General features: G+C 49.5%; 1 protein-coding gene across 4 annotated transcripts in view; it reads right to left on the reverse strand.

Annotated features, from left to right (window-relative positions):
• Positions 1 to 23073, reverse strand: part of zfhx3 (zinc finger homeobox 3) — a 351767-nt gene that overhangs the window by 115406 nt on the left and 213288 nt on the right. The window contains exon 1 of one of the 4 annotated variants that reach the window (XM_020053682.3): positions 6616 to 7572. The exons of the other annotated variants lie outside the window; for them this stretch is intronic. The gene's annotated coding sequence lies outside the window, so the exon portion shown is untranslated. Of the gene's footprint in view, positions 1 to 6615; positions 7573 to 23073 lie in introns of those variants that run through there. 4 annotated transcript variants of the gene reach the window in all.

A 23073-nucleotide genomic window follows, 5' to 3' on the forward strand; every position in this document is an offset into this window, starting at 1 on the left:
GTGCGGAAGAGAACTAGAGATCCACTTAAAGGACACCTCTCTCCATTTGCCCTCCATGCTTGCTGTTTATCAGGAAGAATTAAACCAGCTAAACATTCTGATGAGAGATAGACTGGCTTTGTGAGGAGTGAGAGGCAGGGCCACACTGCTGTTTGCAGATAGATTACTGGACCTGGGATGCATAAGACTTCATCAGACAGTTAAGTGTCCATCTTTTTCCACACCCCTTTCATGAAAACACAGGGAAACTGCCACTGGAGAAACTAACCAACAAATCTAAGCTAGTGAGGGAGAGAGGGAGACATGTAACAGAAAAAAAAAATCTGCCAGCTTGTTTAGTCAATGTATCCTTCTTCTGCTCCGAGGCACCTTATGAGGAGCGGAGATTGACAGCCAGAAGTACAGAGCTAGAAGTGTCTGTCGTTCCCACTGCGGGTGCGTCAGTATATTATGGGAAGCCAGAATGCCCCCAACTCTTTAGAAGTAGGCATGAGATCAAGAACAGCACAGTGTAGGAGAGGGGTCAGCTCTACTGGGTTACTGACGCCACTGTGTAGTTTTGTCTCTACATTTCTTCCTTACTTGATGATAAATGTGCTTTTAGCACTTGGCTTGATGTTAGGACTATAAATCCCCCTCGGTAACAGAGAGCCCCGGCTGTCTGCCGGACTAGCAGGCCGGAGGTGAGGACGTGCCATGGAGATGTATTGATCATTCCGCCTTTTTTCTGTAATTTGGTGAAGATTAATTTGCATTTTGTGCCTGCTCTCCATTCCTCTTCATCCCCTCTGACATGATGAACAGGGCTGGGTCATCTTCGGGGTCTAGAGTCATGGCGGATGGTCAGTCCTGTGGCAAGGTGGCTCCAGTCAACCCCCCAGCCTCTAAATTACCCAGCAGGCAGGCCTGACACAGGGAGCGGAGAGGAGGCGGAGTAGCGGCTGGCTGGGAACGTCAGCCCCTCCCGTCAGGGATCAGGTCAAAGCCACATAACTCTTGAGCTAAGGTGAGGGTCACTGCGATGCTGCGGCCAGGCCAGGGTCAACCAGAGGTCTCCAGCCACTGAGGTTCATGGCAATACAATAAAGCAATCAATCTGGCCACTGGATCCTGGTCAATAATATACTGCCTGCTGTGCGGGGTCACCACCTGTTCTCTGGCCTCTCCTTGGACTGTCCCTGGCCCTCTGGAGGTGTTCTGGGGTTTCACTGTCACCCGGGGGGGGGGGGGGGGGGGGGGGGGGCTTACAGAAGGGGGGACAGGGCCTCATCATCAAACCCTCAGCCTGCCTGGTCGCAGGTCCAATAAAGCGTCGGATATTACTTAGAGGACGGCTGTCATTTGCCCGCTCCTGTTCCATTACTGTAATGCAGGCTGACTCAGTCAACCTTGTTGTGTCACACATCCCGTCACAAATCTGGGCTGTTCTCCACGAAGATCGGCCTGCTTCCCACAGCTCCCACTGTCAAAGCTCTGATGAAGTACTCTCCACGGGGGGCTGCAGCTGGCGTCAGGCCATGGGCCTGCGGTGCTCCTTCCAGGCATTCTCAAAGACAAGAGGACAAAACACCTTTAAATGGCGTTTTGTAACAGGGTTTCACATTGACGCCGCGAAAATGGAGAGCGGTGCTAAAATGTGAAACGTCTCGTAATTGGACCCTGCTCCCCAATGGCGGCTCCGTTTGTGAGGAAGTGCAGGCGTGGGTCTATTCTACTTCGGAGCGCTGTCTTTCTCCGTTGCAGAAGCTGACCAGATATCCCCCGAAACACCCACGGCACGACGCGTCACTCCTCCCTCAACTAATCCACCCTTATTCCTCCTTTTGAGGTTTGAAAGGACAAATCAGCACCACTGTTTCTTTTTTTCCTCCCCATTCCTCATTCCCACTCTCCTCCCCTCCCCTCCCCTCCTCCCCTCTCACGCTCACCATGAATGAAGGCAGACAGTATGGTTGGCGGCTGCCAGGATGAAGCAGCAGTTAGTTCTTGGCAGCCCTCCCTCTCTCCTTAAAGGCACGTATAGAGTTTCTAACAGCTCCGGCTGGCTGGATACAATGGAGACCTCAGAGGAACAGGCAGAGATCCAAACAGGTAAAACCAAACCAAGCAGCCTACATACCCTGGTTCTACACCCACCTACAACCCCTTAAACCCACCTACACCCTTTGACACACACCTACACCACCTAAACCCACCTAAACTCCTCTACACACACCTACACCACCTGAACCCACCTAAACTCCTCTACACAGACCTATACCACCTGAACCCACCTAAACTCCTCTACACAGACCTACACCACCTGAACCCACCTAAACTCCTCTACACAGACCTACACCACCTGAACCCACCTAAACTCCTCTACACAGACCTATACCACCTGAACCCACCTAAACTCCTCTACACAGACCTACACCACCTAAACCCACCTAAACTCCTCTACACACACCTACACCACCTGAACCCACCTAAACTCCTCTACACAGACCTACACCCCCTTAAACCCACCTACACCTCGTTAAAGCCACATACACCCACCTACACCCCCCACACCCACCTATACTCCCTACACCGAAAACTGCCTATACCGACGTGAACAGTGCCTCTTCCCTTTCTGCCTGCACTGAAACCGCCACACAGATAAGATCTGATCCAGGAACTAACTGGCTAATCAAATATGAGTGGTTCAGAGGCCAAACACCTCTCATTCATTGTCTCTCGGCAGGTAAACACTACAATATTGCTATTGTTCAAATGGATGTTTATGCGTAATCATTGGTATCTCTTGTTTTGGCCATTACACTTCCCCCATTGTCTTTTCCCCTCCCCGCTCCTCCCCAGTCTGTTCTGCTGGCAATGCGAGGCGTCATTAGGCAGCCTAATCAGCATGCTGTTTGCATACATCTGCCTTATTTTATTGATCCCTCTTCATTCATTAAGATGCAGGGTTATAATTAAGGCCCCCTGCCCCACCCAAGGGAAGGCTAATTCCATTGCATGCCAAGGGGATTTCAGCAGAGGGCACAAGTGGGCTTGTCAGGACGGGCACGGGGCCAGTACCAGTCCCATCTCTACCTCCCCTCCCCTCCGGCTGTCCAAAGCCCCAGCCAGTTTCTCTAACAAGGAGAGCCTTTCCCTGGCCGCGTTAACTAAAAGGACAATTATCTGGAGAACAATGATGCTTTTCACAGGGCCTGTGTTGTCATTAATGCACTGGATCTGGTTACAGCAGCCAGCTTAAGCTAATTAAGGAATGCTATCTGTGGACTCTCATTGCTTCTTAATTAAGTAGGATTCATTTCAAAATGGGGACAAACAGAGTCACATTTTTTTGTTTAGTTTCTCTGCCGTTCTCACCAGTTTGGGATTTGGTCGGAACTTTGTCTTTTTGCTTTCCTTTTGGCTTTCGGTTCGCTTGATCAAAACTGACAACTGCGTAAAGGAAACTACAGTACCATTCAACACACATTTTTCCAGCTCAGTAATAACCAGTTCCAGTAATTACAAACCCAGAAAAATAATACAGTACACTTTATGCATAAATGTTTTCTAAACAAAGGCCCGGTGGTTGGCTGCAGAGCGATCATCGAGCCCTGGGCTCACAGACCCTACAAAGTAACAGGACACCAGTCTGTGTGCATGGCCTTTGTCCCTCTACAGTGGACCTGCCGAGGAGTCCAATCCCTTTCAGCACCTTTCACCTCCTGACATGCCCCCACTCACCAGCTCAGGACCCAGCTCCATCCACCTCCAGCATCAATAACACATTCCTATTAGGCCCGACTGAGAGCCAGGCAACTCTTTATTTCCTTAAAGACAGCTGACTCTTTCTTTCCTCCAGATCTCCTCGGGAGAGGGCTGTTAGTCACCAGTCACTCGCCACTGACTGACAACGTGGGGAAAAGCGGGCGAGCAAGGGAATGTGAGGGAGGTGGGGTTGTAAGAGAGATCCAGCAGGATTTTTCTCTCTTCAGATGGAGTGACCCTCCCCAAAGGTTAAGATGACACCCAGGACTTCACAAAGGCCTGTGTAGCAGCCTCTCTATAGAGGACTCTTCAGGACTGACCTGGCTCCACCTCAGTGGTTACAGAAGGCGGGTCTGATGTGATTGACAGTGACTGAGCCAATCCTGAGCCACAGTAGGACTACAGACAGGGCCAGCTTCACAGTTTTTGAGAAAGGTTATGTTACACAACACACACACACACACACACCAGAAAGACAACATACACAAAGACACACTATGGTTCCACAGATCTGGTTTGGCAGGTACATAAGTCAATATCCACACTTACTAGCTAGGCATTGTACAGGCTACAGCGGTTAATTGGGATTAAAATGTAAACAAAAGCAGAGTTCACTAAGAGGCCAGGTGTGTGTGTTGTCAGAGCCATAGTGGCTCATAATGGAATCTATACACACATTCACACACAAACACACCTCCCATATCAGGTTCCAGGAAGGTTAGTTCCAGCCTAGCTCGCTCCGTTCTTCACTGAGAGACTAGAGGGAGGGAGTGCTTATGGCTACATATGTATTACTGTTCTCCCTGACCCCCACAGTTTTCCAAACACATTCACAACCCTCCCTCCGTCCCTTGACACAGCTTCTCAGGGTCAGGCACCACCATAAACATGCTGCACCACGCCTTACTCCCCAAATCCTTTGCTCCGGCCGAACCAACGCCAAGCCTATTGACATTAGTTTCTTCTTTTTTGATTGAGATTTTTGATTTCTCTCCCCGGTCTCAAAAGTGACTGAACATTCTGTTTAGTCCCAGAAACCATCGCGTGGGACCCAGAAACCATCGCGTGGGACCCACAAACCATTGCGTGGGTCTCAGAAACCATCTTGTGGGTCTCAGAAACCATCTTGTGGGTCTCAAAAACCATCCCACTGGTCATGTAAACTAATGGGTTGGACCAGAGCCAGAAAAAATCTTAATTGGCTTTGATATTGTAGTTGGTTTGAGATTATCTAACTGCTGATTGTCCGCCTTGTCCACCCCTAATATTGACGTCACTTTAATAAACTCCAATAATGTCTGAATGAGATACAGGTTGCAATTGATAGTGTAGCGTGAGATTACTGTTTGAGTCATTCAGTGACTACTACCATGTTAACTGAAGCCTTCTGTGTCAAGTCCTGAGTTTTATTTGCCTTAGTAGTAAACATAGTAGAAAGAAACATTTAACCCTTGTTCACCCATTTCCCTGTATGTAAATGTTTTTCTAACTACAGAATGCTCAAATGAGCCTTTCTGGACCGTTCATTACCCATAATGCCTCTGGAGGGCCGTCACTGCACCGTGGTGCCCCCATGCCTGGGGTCAGCGTGACCCCTAGTCAACTGCTGCACTTATATATGGCAGCACTGCTCCCTGACTTTGCCCTGCTTTTAGCCTCTCAACAAGAAAAATGTAGTGTTTTAAGTAATCCTTGTTTGTACAGGCCATAATTGATTGGGTAATCCTGGTTTAACATGCACTAAAGCCAGTGCTTAAGAATCTATTAGGAAATTTAGCAGCTTAAAGAGACAGGATCTCTCAGGTTTGCTGGATGGCTCTCACCAGGCTAAGCATGCTAGTTACTGTCCCAAGCCTTTCTCAGCAGAACCATAGTTGGTGATCAGCGATTTCAGTATACACCCAGTCTGTTTGCCTGCTCCTCCCCACTGCCTGCTCCTTTAATGTGCTTAAGACAATGCCAGGCTTCGCCCCCTGATCTCCAGCTGGCTCCAAATCCCTGTGTAAGAGGCCTTGCTGGCGCTTCATTAATCTGGTGACACACAAGCCTGGTGGCTGTGTGCCGGTCCTGCCTGGGCTCCGCCCCGTCTCCACGGATGCCACACCAAAAGGGCCCGTCAAGTCGACGTGACACACACCACCCCGCCCGCTCATCACTGTGACAGCCCTGTCATAATCACCACAAATCATCCCGTGTCAGCACAGAGAGGCAGAGGAGGGGGTTCAGAGAAAGGGAGGGAGAAAGAAAGCAAGAGGGACGAGAGGTGGGGGAGGAAGATAAAGAAGGGAAGATAAAAGAGGATGAAGGAGAGACAGTTCCTGAAGTAAGAGTGGCTGGTATTAGGCTGTGTGGACACAGGGGGCTCAGTGTGAGGGGAGGCCCATCTCTACCTCTTCCTAAACCTCTGTCTGGCTCTGTGGCAGTGTGACGCAGGAGAGGCTCCATTCTGAACCACACACATACACACACACACACACACAAGCGCACAGACACGCTCAGAGCACAGCGTCATCGTGACCAGGAAGTGAACGGAGTAGGAGAGTGAGGATGAGTTTTCGAACCTGACCAGCCAGCGAGACACCACACCAAGCTACCCCTTCTTTAGACCACTACACCTCGACGGTATTACACTACACCCTACTACACCCTACTACAGCCACTGTCTGAAACCCACATAGACACAGACAGAAAGAGGAGAAGCAGCATAATCCCCCCCCCCTAGACCTCTGCCCTAATGGGGCCCACTACTGTAATTACAAGGCACAGATTTGGGATCAGGCACTTAAGTAGCCAGCTAAAAGTGCCCAGAAAACAAAAAGCTCTGTAATTATCGTCTGCCTTCGCCGTCCCCTGTGCAACTTCAGTTACCTGTCATGCTGCCGTTTTGTCAGGACCCCGTTGTTCCTCGGACTCTCCCTAATCCACGGCTGGAAGCGGCCCTGGCAGAGCGCCTGCCTGTGCAAGATGCACATTTCAGCTCTCGGGGGCGAGTGACGACACGGCGCACAAAGATAGCAGAAACCTGAGTCCTCGCAGCCCCACAAGCACATGAATGCAGTTTTTTTTTTTTTTTTTTTACAAGAGGAGGGAGGAAGAGGAGGAGGGGGAGTGTTCAGTTTGCGCCACACAAAAGGTCCATTGTGCAGTGAAACTTTATATACATATTAGAAACTCGAAACCCATAGCCTCAGCGAGCGGGATTCTTGTAACTGTGAACAAGATAACATTACCTACCATTCTTTGCCCTCGTTGCACAAAAAAAGGAAAAAGGCTTCAATACGTTTTTTCTACAAGGGTCTTATTCCTCATGATGGATTCCTCCTTTTTTGGCTTTTCTTTTCCAGCGCGGTCATCTAATACGTGCGATAAGAGAGACGTGGTCTGGGGCAGTTTGGTGGCCCATTAGCTAACACATTCTCCAGGTGGAGCAGCAGGAGACACATCCCTCAACATTCTCTTGGTCTGCAGTCACCATCCGCTCCACCTCTCAGGTGTTGTAGGACTCACAGTGGCTGTCCGCTCCTTAACAAGCCAGGGTGTCTACCTCTTCCTGCAACACCTGCCTGAACGACACAAACCCTGCCAACAACAAGAAATCTACATCTTTTCCTGCTCTATTATATACATTCAAAACTCAACCCTGTGTAACCTATAAACATTCCAAACAGAAAGGAAGGTGGGAAATGATGTGGTTAACAAGAGTGAGACACACTTTTCTCTCTCTCTCTCTCTCTCTCTCTCTCTCGCTCTCTTGGCACAAGTCCATACTTGTCAAAACAGTTGTTGAGCTCCTTATCGACTTCTTCAGCAGGAAAGTTAAATAACCACGTCCACGGAACAAATAATCCCATAGGATCCCAGACACACACTAAACATCAGGGAGAAGGAAAGCCGTGAGAGGCCGGCAACTGGGACAGGGGAGAATGGCTCAAAGGAAAAGAGATACCAGCAGAGGAGTAAGACAATGGGCCCTGATACAGGAGGCCCTGCAGGGCATAGAAGAGGTGGGGGGAGGCTGTCCACAGGCTTGAAAATGGCTAGAGACGCCACAGCCATGACATCATCATTGTGAGACCTGTAATTATGCATTGAGAACTGAAGCTGATTGAGTGAGCAGGAGAGTCAGTGGATAGCCATGTTCATAATGACAGCTTAGCCTAGGTCAGAGAAAAGACTAACCCAAACAAGGCACACTTCAGTACTAGTGAAAAATTAACAGACACACAGAACATACTGTAAATACAAGCAAATATGAACAAACACATTGGACATACTGTAAAAACAAGTCAACATGAACAGACACACTGAACATACTGTAAATACTAGTAAACATAAACAGACATATTGAACATACTGTAAATACTAGTAAACATGAACAGACACACTGAACATACTGTAAATACTAGTAAACATGAACAGACATATTGAACATACTGTAAATACAGAAAATAATTGACAGGCATACTCAACATATTGTAAATATTAAAGAAAAAACATGAACAGACATACTGAACAACAAAATGAGTAAACTTCTACAGACCAGGCCGTCACTAAACATAAATCCTAGTAAACATGAAAAGGTAAATGATGAAACAAGGTGGAGTAGAATGTATAATGACTATGCTAACTTATTGTCTAATAGGCCTACAGTATGTGTTTAACTAAGAGTAGCAGTATAGTTACAATAAGCAGTAGGACCCAGTGTCCTAGATGATTTTATAAGAAGTAGTCTTCCTGTTCATTCCAGAATGAAATACAGCCCTGATTGAATGGCCCCAGCAGTGTGGTTTTCCACTAATCCGGTTGCAAAATGAATTAAGTAGTTACAACTCACTGTCCTGTGATCTGGTTTGTTACTTATTTATATCCACCACTCGTGTTTTGAGAAGCGGTGAACAGAAATGAAGAGTTTTCGGTTTGGACTAGCTACAAACACAGGATACTGGTGTAGAACACACCTTTTAAGATAGACTTTTCTCTCTTCTGAGCCTGAAGTGCTTCAGAGTTAAAATGTGCATCCCAGAACGGGCCTCTCTGAGTCCATTGTAGCCAGAGCTCATCTACAGTAAAAGGCGGCAATGTGCGAGTTATAGGCCCCTCTCTCATAGTTTACTTGACTACTTTCCCCATGCGTGTTGAAATCCCTTCTAAAGGAAGGGAAATGAGGGGGAGGAGCCCTGATATGGTTTGGCATCTCTAGAAAATGTATTAAGAAGAAAAGGCCATGCAGTCCACTGGGGCTGCCCAGCTCTCTGAGGGGAAGAGGGTAGAGAGCCCAAAGCAGGGCCCAAAGGGTGGGGAGGATTTAGTAATAATGACACCATAACATTTTACATGACTGACTTCTTTATGCAACAAAGACGTTTCTAGATGTGTTTGGATAAAATGGGGAAGTATTTTTGCAGGCTCCTGAAATATCAACATTGAAGGGGGTGATTCAGTTGTGATTCAGCCCAGGCTGATGCTGTTCTCAGCTGCTATACCTCATGTTCCACGGATACAGTGCAAAAGCTTTTCCTCGCCATCAGCCCTGATAAACCACAACAACAACCATCACATTACGCCTTGGTATGTCTCATACGCCAAAATATTCACCATGCTCTAATAAAAATTTACATTAAGCGACTTGCCTCTTTATCAAAGATAAGTAAGAATGGCTTTAATACAGTGTGAGCTAAGTAAGCTAATCAGTGAGCTAATCAGTTGCGCTGTGAGCTAATCAGTTGCGTATAATCAATTGTCTGAGGCAGCGTTAGCAGAGATGACCTGCTGATGAAACCCAAACATGGTTGTGGAGGAGTCTCTCAGGTCAACCCTCCCATTTGAACACGGCATCGTGGGAAGATCACGTCCGTTGGAGAGAGGGATTCTGTACAGTAGGGTCAAAGTGAGCAGTGTCTTTGGGTTTGCTCACTCTCTTTGCTAGATAGGTCATCTGACAGGAAGACCCTGTCACAGTGTCCCTGGTCAGACTAGCTAGCCTGGAGAGCAACAGGAGTAAAGAGGGCTTTAAGTAAGTTTTAATGGCCGTATTACCCCCCCATCCCCCCCATCCCCATCCCTGCTTGGCCTCCACTCTGAACGAGTGGCTGTTTGAAGTTAGTAACAGCTGTAGTGTTCCAGCCCTTATTTAAAGGTCAGCTCACTGACTTCACTTAAAAGGAGAGGGGGACTTGGGGTGAGAGACACAGAGGGAAAGAAACAGAGGGAAAGAGACAATGAGATAGAATAAGAGAGAATGAGAGAAAGATAGAGAGGGAAAACGAGAGAGAAGAAAGAACCAGAGAGAGCTATTGCAGTGAAGGATTAGTTGAGGGAAGAGGTTAAAAGTGTGTAGAGCTGTACCTGGCCTCCTGCCTACTCCCCTGGTTATTGCCCTAGGCCTGGAGATCTGCTGCCAAAGGTAACCACACCTGAAACCATTCCATGCGGACTGGGCCACAGAGAACGGAGTGCACGTGTCCATACGCCACAACCCGGCACTCACAGAGCATGTCCACCGAAGGAGAGGCCTTCGTTGGGGGGGGGGGGTGAGATAGACCCACCCACGCCAAGTCATGACTTCTAATTACTAGTTAATCCCCCCCATTACCACCCCCGCTCCATCTTTCAGCTCTGTCACCCTGGAAAACTGCCTGGCTTCACAGGACCGGCCAAGCTCACCTAAACCCTAGCGAGCCAAACACCCATCCGCCCAACCTCCCAGGTCCACGCTGGAAGCCTCTTTCACCACCAAAACTACAGGCGGTTTGGGAGTCTGCTGCCCCGGCCGGTCCAGTACGCCAGGCTGACTTCACAGGCAGGCTGGTGTTGGACTGCACACAGTTGTGATGCCATCCACAGCCGGCCGGGGCCCTGGAGATGGACGTTCTCTGTTCAGGGCGATGTCCCTCCCTTTTTTGGGAGTTACCCTTAGAAAACTGCTAGCCCTACTACTGCCAGCCTTTTCCTACAGGTACACGCACAGGCTGCCAGGGCGTTGAAGGGACACACGGGATGCTGCAACTGACCGAGCCTATTGCTATTAAGGCCAAGACAGTGGTTGGGGGCGTGGCCTTCATCATGCCCCAGGCAGTACAGACAAACCTGGCAGCCAATTAGTGAAAGCTAAAGCCCCTCCCCCGCTCCTCAACACCCCCTTAATGACAGCCCCCAGCATTCCCCGCCCCAGCCCACCTCTCCAGCCCTGCGCTGACCCTCTAAACTTGGCATGGCGAGGGCTGGAATTCTGAACCTGCTCGTGTTCACATGCACATCAAAAGCGATCAAGCACAAGCCTCCGGGATTAAGATGATTCTTTGGCCCCTCACATCTTGGGCTAACCTCTAGAAAGCATTTGGCTCCCTCCTGCCACAACAGTATCCAAGTTCACTTGCCCTGACTCAGGCCTCTCCTATGCTTGTGGAAGTAATACCAGATTACAGAGCAACTGTTGTCAAATGTTTATATAATGTGTTTTTCTTGTTCTTTTTCCCCTCTCTTTGTTTGGACAGCTGTCCGTTAGCAGCGGGACGTCTTAAGATGCTGCTCTACCATGACTTTTGGTGCCGAATTAACGTCTCATTTCAACTTAATAAATATAAAATACATTATGGACTTGGCAGGGACAGGAAGCCTCTGCAGCTGAAGGGGGGTGGGGGGGTGATGACATGGGGATGGGGTTTGTTCTGTTCCTTCCCGTTTCCATTCCTCCTCAGAGCTTCATCCACTCTGCCCCGGCTCTCCGCCATGGGCTTGTATGTTTCCAGGTGTTAGAGGCAGCCAGGCTCAGCGACTGTACTGTGGCACTGCAGGAGTTAACTCTCCCCCATGAAACAGGTACACAGGACGTGTCCCGGCAGGTGACCCAAACACCAGCGCCAAGCCGTACACATCCACATGGCACACAAAAGACCAGAAATCTCACTGAAGCGAGAAGTTCTAAGAAAACAAAAGGAGAGGAGAGGAGGAGAGGAGAGAAGAGCAACTCCTTAACAACATTCTTTTCTTTGTTGAATCAAAGTAGGGGAGCTTAAAAGGAACAGCCATCAAAACACCCATTCATAAAAAGCACCAGTTTTAGGTGTCTGATAGAGGGGGGGGTGTCAGTGGGGTGACGGGGGCACAGCGTACCGACACGGGCCAACAGACACCAGAACCAACCCCCGGGGAGACAGGACTAGCCAGAGATGGACTCCAAACTGGAAGCAGCCATACAGTGTGTGGAGGACGGGGGACCAGAGGGCTGGATGCTCTCCCAGAGCCCAGATGCTCTCTGTCAACACAGAGATTCCAGAGAGGAAGCAGGGCTTTACAGCAGCAGGCTGGAGACAGCCAGGGAGCACCGACTGAGGAGACCTGCTTCACACAACACACATTAACCCTTCTTTCACACTTCAAGGGCCCTGGCCCAATGGTTCTCCTTCCTGGGCTGAACAGCCGAGAGGCACTGAGAGCAGGAGCTGAGCCAGTCTCTCCCTGGCCAGGCGGGGCCCCTCTATGTCTGCCTCTGTCAGGAGGTAAATAGCTATTGGCTGCTCAATAAGTGGCTTCAGTGCTTTGGAGTGAGGGGCCTTTTTTCCCTGCTCTCTGGCCAGCCTTGACAAGCTGTATTGACAGAGCAGTTACAGAGGAACACACTGGGGGAAATCCTCTGCACTGCCCCAGGCTGCTGATAACTGGAATTCATACACTACCTGTAAGCAGGAACACACACACACACACTAAAAGAGACGAAAGCGTGCGTGAGGAAAGGGGACATTATGCTCATTTGCTCTAAAGCAGAGGGGAAACAAGCGAGGGGTCAGAGATGAGGTTAAAGCATCTGAGGCCACCAATCTGTCTGATCATATAGATCCTGTATAAAAAGCCTCTTCTGACCCCCTAACTAAATGATCCCATAGTTGGGTTGCTGCCTCAGGTGGAAAGGGATTACAGGAAGGAAATGACAGTACAGGGGGGACTCAGTTCAATATCTTCAGAAATGATCAAAATACTCCATTAAAAATGAAGCCATTCGATAGTTAATTAAGGGCTTTGGAAATAGCACTCCAAACCCAAACAAAACGACTTCTATTGACAGAGCGACGGTGGGTGAAACGGAGAGAAATAGAGGGAGATCGAGGAACAGAAAGATAGAGAGAGGGAGGGGGGGAGGGAGGGGGGAAGGGAGGGGGGAAATTATCTCAGTGCACAGCCTGGCCACGCTGAGGTATCAGAGGAAGTCGTCGATGCCAATCCCTGTGGCTCCATCTGTGTCATTCAGCCATTGCGATCGCTCTCCTTCTCTCTCTCTCTCTCTCTCTCTCCTTTTCTCTCTCCATCAGGGAACCACTGCGATGGGAGTAGCCGGGGCGATGGGATGAGACAAGGGGGAGGGGACTCGGCCCCAGCGGTGGAGATTGTCGTCCCATATCTAACCCCTCACTGCCCCCACCTTCCCTTGGTCTGATTCACAGCTGATAAATAGCCAGAGGTGCAGCACTCGCTTTCACTGTGTGATATGATGTCAGTAACCTTCATTGATCTGCAGGAGGGCAGGCAAGATCTCACTGCCTCTCCCCCATGATATATTGGGATCTAGGGCGCTGACTGCTTTTTAATACACTGCCCTTTGGGTAACAGTGTCACAGGCTAACCTCCCAGCCTGCTAATACCTGGGGGCCCCTGTGACCCTCCCAAGACTGGCGGCCTGCTGAAGAGGAGGGGAATGGGAACCTGGAAGGGAGTGATGACCCAGTCCTGAGGAGGAAGGGGAACTGGGCAGGTGACAGCCCTTGGACTGGAGCCTGAAAAAAGTCCCCTCACCTGGCAGGCTGTCCATCTCTGTCTAGTGACATTATGACCCCCCCAAACCCTGACCCATACAACACCCATGTCCTGACCTGCAGCTCTCCTATCTTAATAATCTCTTCTCCAACCTGTGTGTGTGTGGTTCTGACTGTGCGTGGACTGTGTTGCCCAACCCAACACTGTGTTGACAGAGTGTACAGGGTTCTTACTGTAATGGAAAAGGACTTACACACCCCTCGGTTGGACCTGGGAGCAGCGTGCACCTTCCCCAGGGAGTTAGACCCAGCACATCAACTCCTTGCACCAGCCCTTCCCCTCCTCATCCCGGCCTGACGCTGCTCAGTGCCACGCTACACTGTGCTACGCCAAGCTGGTCTGCTGGCAAGGCTCCAGAGGCCTTTGGGAAACAGAGTGCAGAGAGGAGGGGAACCTGGCACAAAGTCAGGTCTTAAAACACATAAAGAAGGAAGGGGAGAGACAGGTAATCCAAAGGCAGTGGAACAAGGCCAATATCGGGTGTTAGTGGACTAATACCATGAATGCCAACACAAGCTCCAGTTCTAACTGCTTGACATGCGCAAAACCCACATACACACGGGCACACACTGGCTAACCCCCCCCCCCCCCATTTACACGGGCACACACTGGCTAACCCCCCCCCCCCATTTACACGGGCACACACTGGCTAACCCCCCCCCCCCCTTTACACAGGCACAGACTGGCAACCCCCCATTTACACGGGCACACACTGGCTAACCCCCCCCCCATTTACACGGGCACACACTGGCTAACCCCCCCCCCCATTTACACGGGCACACACTGGCTAACCCCCCCCCCCCCATTTACACAGGCACAGACTGGCAACCCCCCCCCCCCCCCCATTTACACGGGCACACACTGGCTAACCCCCCCCCCCATTTACACGGGCTGAGGAAAGCTGAAGATAAAGGAGACCGGACGACTAGCGGTGGAATTATCCCACCTATTGATTTTAGCTGTTGGGTATTACAGAGGGAAACAGCAGGTTTATCAGGCCAGGATCCCCCTGCACTTTCACTAACTAAACGAGTATTTTCAGGGCTTATCAGACAAGGAGCCCATTACTGACACCCTCCGCCCCCCCTTATGACCGGGGGAGAGAAGGTGGCTAGGCCACCACATGATCCTGGAGGTCTAACAGAGTGGACCTGAGGAGCTGTGATGGACTCTCTGTCCCGCGCCTCCTCTCCCTCCGGGGCACGGTCACCCCTCTCTTTGTGTTTGTCCTGCTGACGGCCATGGGTGGCCTAAAGCCTCCATCTCAGCTGTGTCTCTCCGTCTCGGGTTCAATATCATTCTGCTGGCTGGCGCACACGAGTCCCACAATCAGACAGATCACGGCAGCGCTGTAATCCCAGAGTGACGGCTCATTCTAGAACTAATCACAGAGGGAAAATGCATGTTTTAATTAATGGGGAAAAGAGACCTGTAAAGCTTGATACCGGTCTCTTCAGTGAGCGTCTTATCGGCAGAACCTTCACAGAATACTCCTTGCTCTAAAATGAAGGGATACACAGCGTTCATTCCTTCCTCAGATAAAATTATACTCGGGGAGGCATTTTGAATGTATACTCATTTCCCAATATTAATAATGAAGATGGGTAGACAGAGAAAATTTCCCTCAGCAATTACTGTAGAAATCGATAATCTAATCAATGTGCAATCCAAAGGATTGTTCTAATACATCTAAAATATAGACCACACACAGCCTGTGTGTATGGGTGGGTTTGGGAGTATGAATGTTCATGAATTCACTCTGGCGTAAAATGACCTCACCAAAGACGAGAATATTATTGAAGAAACAAAGCCTGGTTTAATGATTTACATGTTTCATCAAAGACGGGAAAAGCAGTGTTTTTAGAGAGGGAATCTGGAAAGGGAGGCAATGACCGCTAAACAGAACAACATCGATTCAGCTTTTCAAAGTCTTTCCTGACTTCAGAAAACACTGGCAGTGCAATGCACATCCATTATCCCTGCCGTCAGAAGATACCCTGGTGTCTGCTGGCATCTGAAGAGGGGAGTCTCCAGCCTGGCTGTTGGTCCCCAGGCCTGGCACACTCCCAGGGCGCCGTGCACCATCCCCGATGGCTTGCCCAACTCCCTGCATCCCTGTCTCCTAGTCAGGCCCTGTAATTTGCTTGGGGCAGAGATAAATCTTATCTCAGAGACCTGATTAAGTTTTTAATTTACACTCCAATCAATAGCCCAGGTCTATTGGCAATGTGTCTAAAACTCTATTTACCAAAAGGATTCGCTGCTATCAATTGATCAAGGAACCGGCAACGATAAATTATAGGCACACGTGTGTGTGTGTGTGTGTGTGTGAGAGAGAGAGAGAGATTTAGCCAGGTAGTTTGCACCTGAGGGATTATTTTAGGCAAGAAAAGAGAAATGAGGGACATTTTCACTGCAGACAGATTGTCAGTACATTCTGGTACCCATGTAAAATATGTAGCGATTCAATCATTTTCTACAGCATTTCCAGTTGGCAGCTGAAAAGCCAACAGTTGGCTCTGTTCAGTTCAGCTAAATATGTACAGTGCTCTCCACTGGCAAGGCTGGGACCGGAATGCTATTGAACAGTGACATTAAAGCCAAAAAACGCCCACTAACTAACTCCCACACAACTTTCCTAAGACTGGTACCCAGAGTGCCCCAGCTAAAGGTCTGGACTGACGAGACCCGGCGCTTCCGGTCCATTCTGCTTGAGCGCCATTATCTGTTTACAGTCCCTGCTTTCCCAACTGGACTGTTAAAGAGGAATCTGCTGGAGTCTGTGCTCCCTGAGCTGTGAATTCCTGAGCGCAGCTCCTACGCCATGCTCCGTGGCATTCTGCCTGGGAAACAGAGGGAAGGATTGTTCAGGCACCAGTTAGCACCACCATGACATCCAGGAAACGGCCCGTCTGCTATTTTCAGCCGTTCAGATGTTTGTTTAGAATTAAAGCGGAACGGGGGGGGGGTTACATGGACCCAGAGATAGAGTCAGAACTGTCCAAACCTCATTCATCTAAACAGAGTCAGAACTGTCCAAACCTCATTCATCTAAACAGGGACCATCTCCACCTGAAGCCAGACCCACCCCATTAGAACTGGCGGGGAAACAGTCTCTCTCCCTCCTCTCTGCCTCCACCCCACATAGAGGATGCAGTCGGAGGCAGGAGGGTAGGAGAAAGTGTCGTCACGGCGGTTCTACTCTGACCCTGCTGACTCGCCGATTCCTTAACACGAGATCATTCTAGACAGTTGACCTCAATATCACCGCGCTCTGAGGAAGAAAGGGATCCGATGGGGCTTCTAAACCCCCCGCCCCCACCACCACCACCACTATATACCCTACAACTGACAGAGCCCATGACTACCAACCAGTGCCGGCATTTAATACACTTTTTACACCAACCGGAGCTGTCAAAAACACACTTTTCATTTGCACGCCGCCATTTACAGGAATGAACTGTGGTTAAGAATAAAACGTTGTTTTCCGTCAACATTCACCCACGGAGACAGAAATGAGCAAGAGGCCACACAAGTTCTGTTCATCCCCGCAACCTTTATCCTGAAAAGATCACGTTTCAATGTGCCGTTCTGGGCCCAAGTCACCGTCTTTAAAACCAGGACAACACGCTGCGTGCGTCTAATCACCTAACTGCGCAGCCCACGTGAACATCGCGGCGTTATCCGATCCAGCTGAACAAACACGTTGACCTACAAGGGGGAAAAAAAAAAAAGGTAGGAAAAGAAGGTTGTGATAAATGTTTAGGAGGAATGTTAAGTGCTACTTTGTCATTAGGAGAGAGATTCTCTGGCTGGGCCCAGCATAAACATGCGTCAGAATTACATGTAATTACAGCTGAAAAACTTCCGCCCGCGAGTATGAATCAGCTCAGCAGCTGGCTGGCGTGCCAGGGGAGATTACAGTGCCATGCTTGTCTCCGCCGTCAACACCTGGGGGATGGGGGGGGGGGTGTGTCGGCAGGAGGGACTGACACCGGGCTAGCACAGGAGACGCACGGGATCATGACTCGCGGGGTGGGGCACCAAAGGGACGACCGCGTAGCCGACCGAGAGGTGCGCACCCCGAACGACGGGTCGCGCTCTCCTGAGAGGTAGCCACAGGTCTGATGTGATCAGGCCATCCGGTTTTTTCCTCCGTCTCCATCGCTCAGTTCCGGCGCCCTCCTCTGTAGCCAGCTAATGTCTCGGCCTGATTCGATTGAGCCAATTAGGCAGTAATCTATAGACCCTGGGACTGATGGAAACATTTCCAACTGTCCTCCTCGTGTTTCTCTCAGCGGCTATAATTAGCCAACTTTGTTTCTCATTAAACATCAGGGTGTTATTTACATACTCAGATCCTTTATACATCTAGAAAAGCCTTCTCCGTGTCTGTAAACAAAGGGATGAGAGGCTACAAAGTCCACTTCCTTTTTCAGTGTCGTATGGAACCGTATGCCTGATGCGGCGACACATACATATCTGGCCACTACGACCATCCACGGACGCCATCCAGGTTGACGGTTCATAATAACAGTGCATTATGAGATGCTGCTGTTGTTGTAGATGTGATAGGAGGTGCCGGCAGGCCTGTCGAGGCATGAGGTCTGATCCTAAAATGGCAGACATTCCTCAGGTCCCTGGTGTGAATGAGCCCTCATAGGGGTTCTCCCACACCTCAACGACAGTCTAGTCTGGGCTGGATACAGAGGAGAGTACCGTTTATTTAAGGCTCCCGACCGGCTGATTCAAGAGCACTGTGGATTGTGAACGTATTCAATACCATTGTCCATTGGCGGTAGGATTTGTGACATGTTTGCATATAAAAGGACAATGGAGAAATTCAAGTATTCAAGTTGTCATTTTTATACCTCATACTTTAATACATTATCCCATATTATAGAGCCATTTGATTAGTCAGCAGTGTAACCAATCACAACTCTCCATTTATTTGTATCAATGCACATTGGGTTAATCACCAGCAGAGGGTAAACTCTTTGAATTCATCTTCACATTCACTTTGTTGATTATTCTTGTAATTGGAAAAATGTGAACAACACCAAAGATCCCAATGTGGAACTTTGATGGGCAGGGGAGTATATTAAAATAAGCGCATTGTTCGCCAATGCACTTTCAGATACAAATAACCGACGTTTCGACTATCCTTCTACCAAAGGACAATTGTATGAATACACTGTAATGACAATCTAAAAGATCACAGTGCTTTTTGTTCAAACTTTAAACAGAACCACCCTATTGTTTTATAGGGAGCACAGAAAGTCACGACAGCATCGGCACAACACAAGACTTCTGAAAGAATTAACATGCACAAGGACAGATCTGTGCCACACGCCCATTTGAAAAATCTCTTTTGAGAAATTTAAGATCTAAATTAAATGCACTTTGTAATTCACATCAGAACAACATAATCAAAAGACACATCTGATATAAAGGGAAATAAATCAAAATGGAAATGGGGCCTTCTTAAGTACTGTGAGCACTCTAACACATTCATTACTTTTTTGTCCTCTCTGCTTTAAACTAGCCATGGTCATTAGGCACCATCTTGATTAGTGGCGGAGAGCTTTGTTTGAAGGCTATTTGTCTGTTCCTGCCCTCTAAACAGGCCTGTTAAGTGTCAGAGGAGGGAGGAGAGGGGCTGAAGGGAAGGGCCTGTTCAGTGGAACTCTTTGGAGCCAGGCAGGTTGGTTGCTGTTAAAGCCTCCACCCTGAGCTCAGCGGTGATAGTAAACTTTTCTGTTGATATGCAAAGCAGTGCGGCTCATTTGGGTCCCCATGGTAACAGCGGCCCTGCTTTGCACAAATGTAATGATTAATGGTGGCTTTGATAACAATGGCCAGAACGGTTGTTCCAACATGCCCCATGTGTTGGTGTGTGTCCACAATAATACATTCCTGCTACTGGCTGGTCAACTCAAAATGGGGAGGGTTGAAATGAAACACCCTTAATAGCATGACCCAGTGAGCTGTAGTGGTGACACACACGCAGAAACACCCCACATCTCCAGAAAAAGCTGCTGATCTTGCATTAAACCCCATTTCAAATGACTTGACTCAGACACAGCGGGTGCATTTTTACGCTTATCTCCAACGCTGCCTGTTTGTCTCAGCGTCTGTCCGCAAGCCCACTATAATCTCTCCCCTCACCATCTATTTATTTTCCTTTCTTTTTTCTGTTTATTTCCGTCTTTTCTATCTTTTTTAGCCTCTGATTATGCAGGGATTTCAGTGATGGACAGTGCGAGTCTTTAGAATGAATACACTGGGAATAATCACTGTCATTTCTACACTGTCCAACTTGTGAGGCTCGTTAGGCGGTGTATTTGCATTTGTCCGCCCTCCGCCCCTGGCCACTAGAGACAGCCTGGGTCGTATACATTATCCATACCTGTCTAAGACTCTCCTAAATGGGAGAAGCGTATGACAGGTCCAATATCACAGACCTATTACAGCTAAAGGGAGGACATGGATGAACAGGGAGACTGCCGTTCTGTCTGTGACTGGGCTCTGCACAGGAATGTGTCTGACTGGAGCAGACTGTAGAGAAGTGTAATTCAATCAGAAGTGCTCGGGCTTGACGCAGATTTGCGTTGTCAGTTGCACTTTAAAAGTAAATCATTTTTTGGAAAACGGAGACAATCCAAACAACAATTTCTTTCAGCTGGCAAGAGGGGCCGGGTGAAAATCCAATAACAGGGGTCTTATTGGCTAACACCGCCACCCACTTCTACATCTTACCCTATCAAATGTAAGTTTACCCTGCCTGACGTCCCAACTAGGTTTGTCCATTTAGTGACGTCCAGTAGTGAGCCACAGAGGATAAATCCTGCAATTACGCCTTAACTCTCCATTAGCTATATGAACAGAGAGCTTTCAATCTGTACACTTAAACAAATTGCTGCAACACACAAAAACAAACACACACGCTAACATAACGACAGAGAGTGAGTAAGTGATGGAATGTGTGTGGGTAAACAGCGTGCGGTTGGAGTGTGTGTTTGTGTATGGGTCTAGATGGGCAGGCAGAGAGGCCTGTTCTGGGGAACAGTGCACCCCTCTGCCCACTCTGTATGGAGCACGACCTGGCTACAGAGACTGGGCCAGGACAGGCTGGGTTATGACAGTCACAGAGACTGGGCCAGGACAGGCTGGGTTATGACAGTCACAGAGACTGGGCCAGGACAGGCTGGGTTATGACAGTCACAGAGACTGGGCCAGGACAGGCTGGGTTATGACAGTCACAGAGACTGGGCCAGGGCAGGCTGGGTTATGACAGTCACAGAGACTGGGCCAGGACAGGCTGGGTTATGACAGTCACAGAGACTGGGCCAGGACAGGCTGGGTTATGAAAGTCACAGAGACTGGGCCAGGACAGGCTGGGTTTTGACAGTCACAGAGACTGGCCCTAGACCGGCTAGTTTATGACAGTCACAGAGACTGGGCAAGGACAGGCTGGGTTTTGACAGTCACAGAGACTGGCCCTAGACGGGCTAGTTTATGACAGTCACAGAGACTGGGCCAGGACAGGCTGGGTTATGACAGTCACAGGCCCAGAGTGAAACAATGAAATAATGACTGTGAGGGACCTGCTCAGAAGGGCCCGGGGTGGAGTGGGGCCCTCGACAGGCTCCTGCAGATGTTGCCGGGCCCTGACGGGCCCCAATCACACGCATTAGCATTCCTGATGGAGGGAGCCCGGATTAGGGAGCTGAATGCTTCTCTCAATTCCCTCTGTCAGAGCAGGAACACATCGGAGAGCGTCAGGGACAGAAAGCAGAGACAGGCCGGAAGAAAAGGGGGAAGACAGAGAGGGAAAAGAGAAGAAAAGCACTGTAACCATTTTTTTTTTTTTTTAAATATAGGCAAGTTGAGAGAAAGAGCAGAGTGAATTTGTCTGAGGAGTGTAGATGGCTGGAGAGGTGGGGAGGTGGAGCAACAGGCAACGGCCCACAAAGAAAAGAGTTAAACGAACATGGAGAAACTTAGCATGTGAGACCGATAATGGTTTTTGTATGTGAGAGAAAATGTAGCCCACAGAGAAAACGTCCTCTAAGACGCATGTGTGGCCGTGTGACTGAATGAGCAGAGACAAAGGGCTTTCTGGATGTTTGTGCTGTCCGCTTTTCCCAGGCCAGAGGTCCAGAGAGGCCTCATATTTCTGGCTGCTGTCAGGCCAGGGTGAGAAAGAGAGACAGCGAGGAGCAGCTGCTTTCTCCGAGGTGCCCGGGCTCCCTCAGATACGCCCTTTGATCCAGCCTGCCTTGACACAGCCAGCCAACAGTCGACTCCAGTGGAGAGAGAGAGAGAGAGAGAGTGTGTGTGCACTGGGGGATGGGTGTAATTGGCGTGGTATGGGGCACAGGTGGTGGCTACCCACGCAACATGGCAGCGAAACCCAAGTGGCAGGATGGGGGGAAAAAACAACACCAACACTGATTCTCTCTCTAGCACTCCTTCTCCCTTTGTCTTAGTGCAAGCCAAATTATTCCCCAGGAATGCAGCAGGGCCAGTCTGAAATAGCTGTTTATTCAGCAGAGATTCAAGAATGTGGAGGGGATCCACACAGTCTCATTCAGAGTCACACACACACACACACACACACACAATAGTTGTTTATTCGGAATAACGAAAGAGGCACCACTAGAAATTAGATTTTAATTGAAGGAGAAATGGTTGCAGAGGGATGACCTGTATGTCTGCACTGCAGAGATCCCCATAGATCCAACCTTTGTCTTCAGTACAGGGGGGGATGTGTCCGGTCTTCAGTACAGGGGGGACGTGTCCAGTCTTCAGTACAGGGGGGACGTGTCCAGTCTTCAGTACAGGGGGACGTGTCCAGTCTTCAGTACAGGGGGGACGTGTCCGGTCTTCAGTACAGGGGGGACGTGTCCGGTCTTCAGTACAGGGGGGACGTGTCCAGTCTTCAGTACAGGGGGGACGTGTCCAGTCTTCAGTACAGGGGGGATGTGTCCAGTCTTCAGTACAGGGGGATGTGTCCAGTCTTCAGTACAGGGGGGACGTGTCCGGTCTTCAGTACAGGGGGGACGTGTCCGGTCTTCAGTACAGGGGGGACGTGTCCAGTCTTCAGTACAGGGGGGACGTGTCCAGTCTTCAGTACAGGGGGGATGTGTCCGGTCTTCAGTACAGGGGGGACGTGTCCGGTCTTCAGTACAGGGGGGACGTGTCCGGTCTTCAGTACAGGGGGGACGTGTCCAGTCTTCAGTACAGGGGGGACGTGTCCAGTCTTCAGTACAGGGGGATGTGTCCAGTCTTCAGTACAGGGGGGACGTGTCCGGTCTTCAGTACAGGGGGGACGTGTCCGGTCTTCAGTACAGGGGGGACGTGTCCGGTCTTCAGTACAGGGGGGATGTGTCCAGTCTTCAGTACAGGGGGATGTGTCCAGTCTTCAGTACAGGGGGGACGTGTCCGGTCTTCAGTACAGGGGGGACGTGTCCGGTCTTCAGTACAGGGGGGACGTGTCCAGTCTTCAGTACAGGG

Source organism: Esox lucius, chromosome 2 (genome assembly GCF_011004845.1).
Source record: "Esox lucius isolate fEsoLuc1 chromosome 2, fEsoLuc1.pri, whole genome shotgun sequence".
NCBI classification, from domain to species: Eukaryota; Metazoa; Chordata; class Actinopteri; order Esociformes; family Esocidae; genus Esox; species Esox lucius.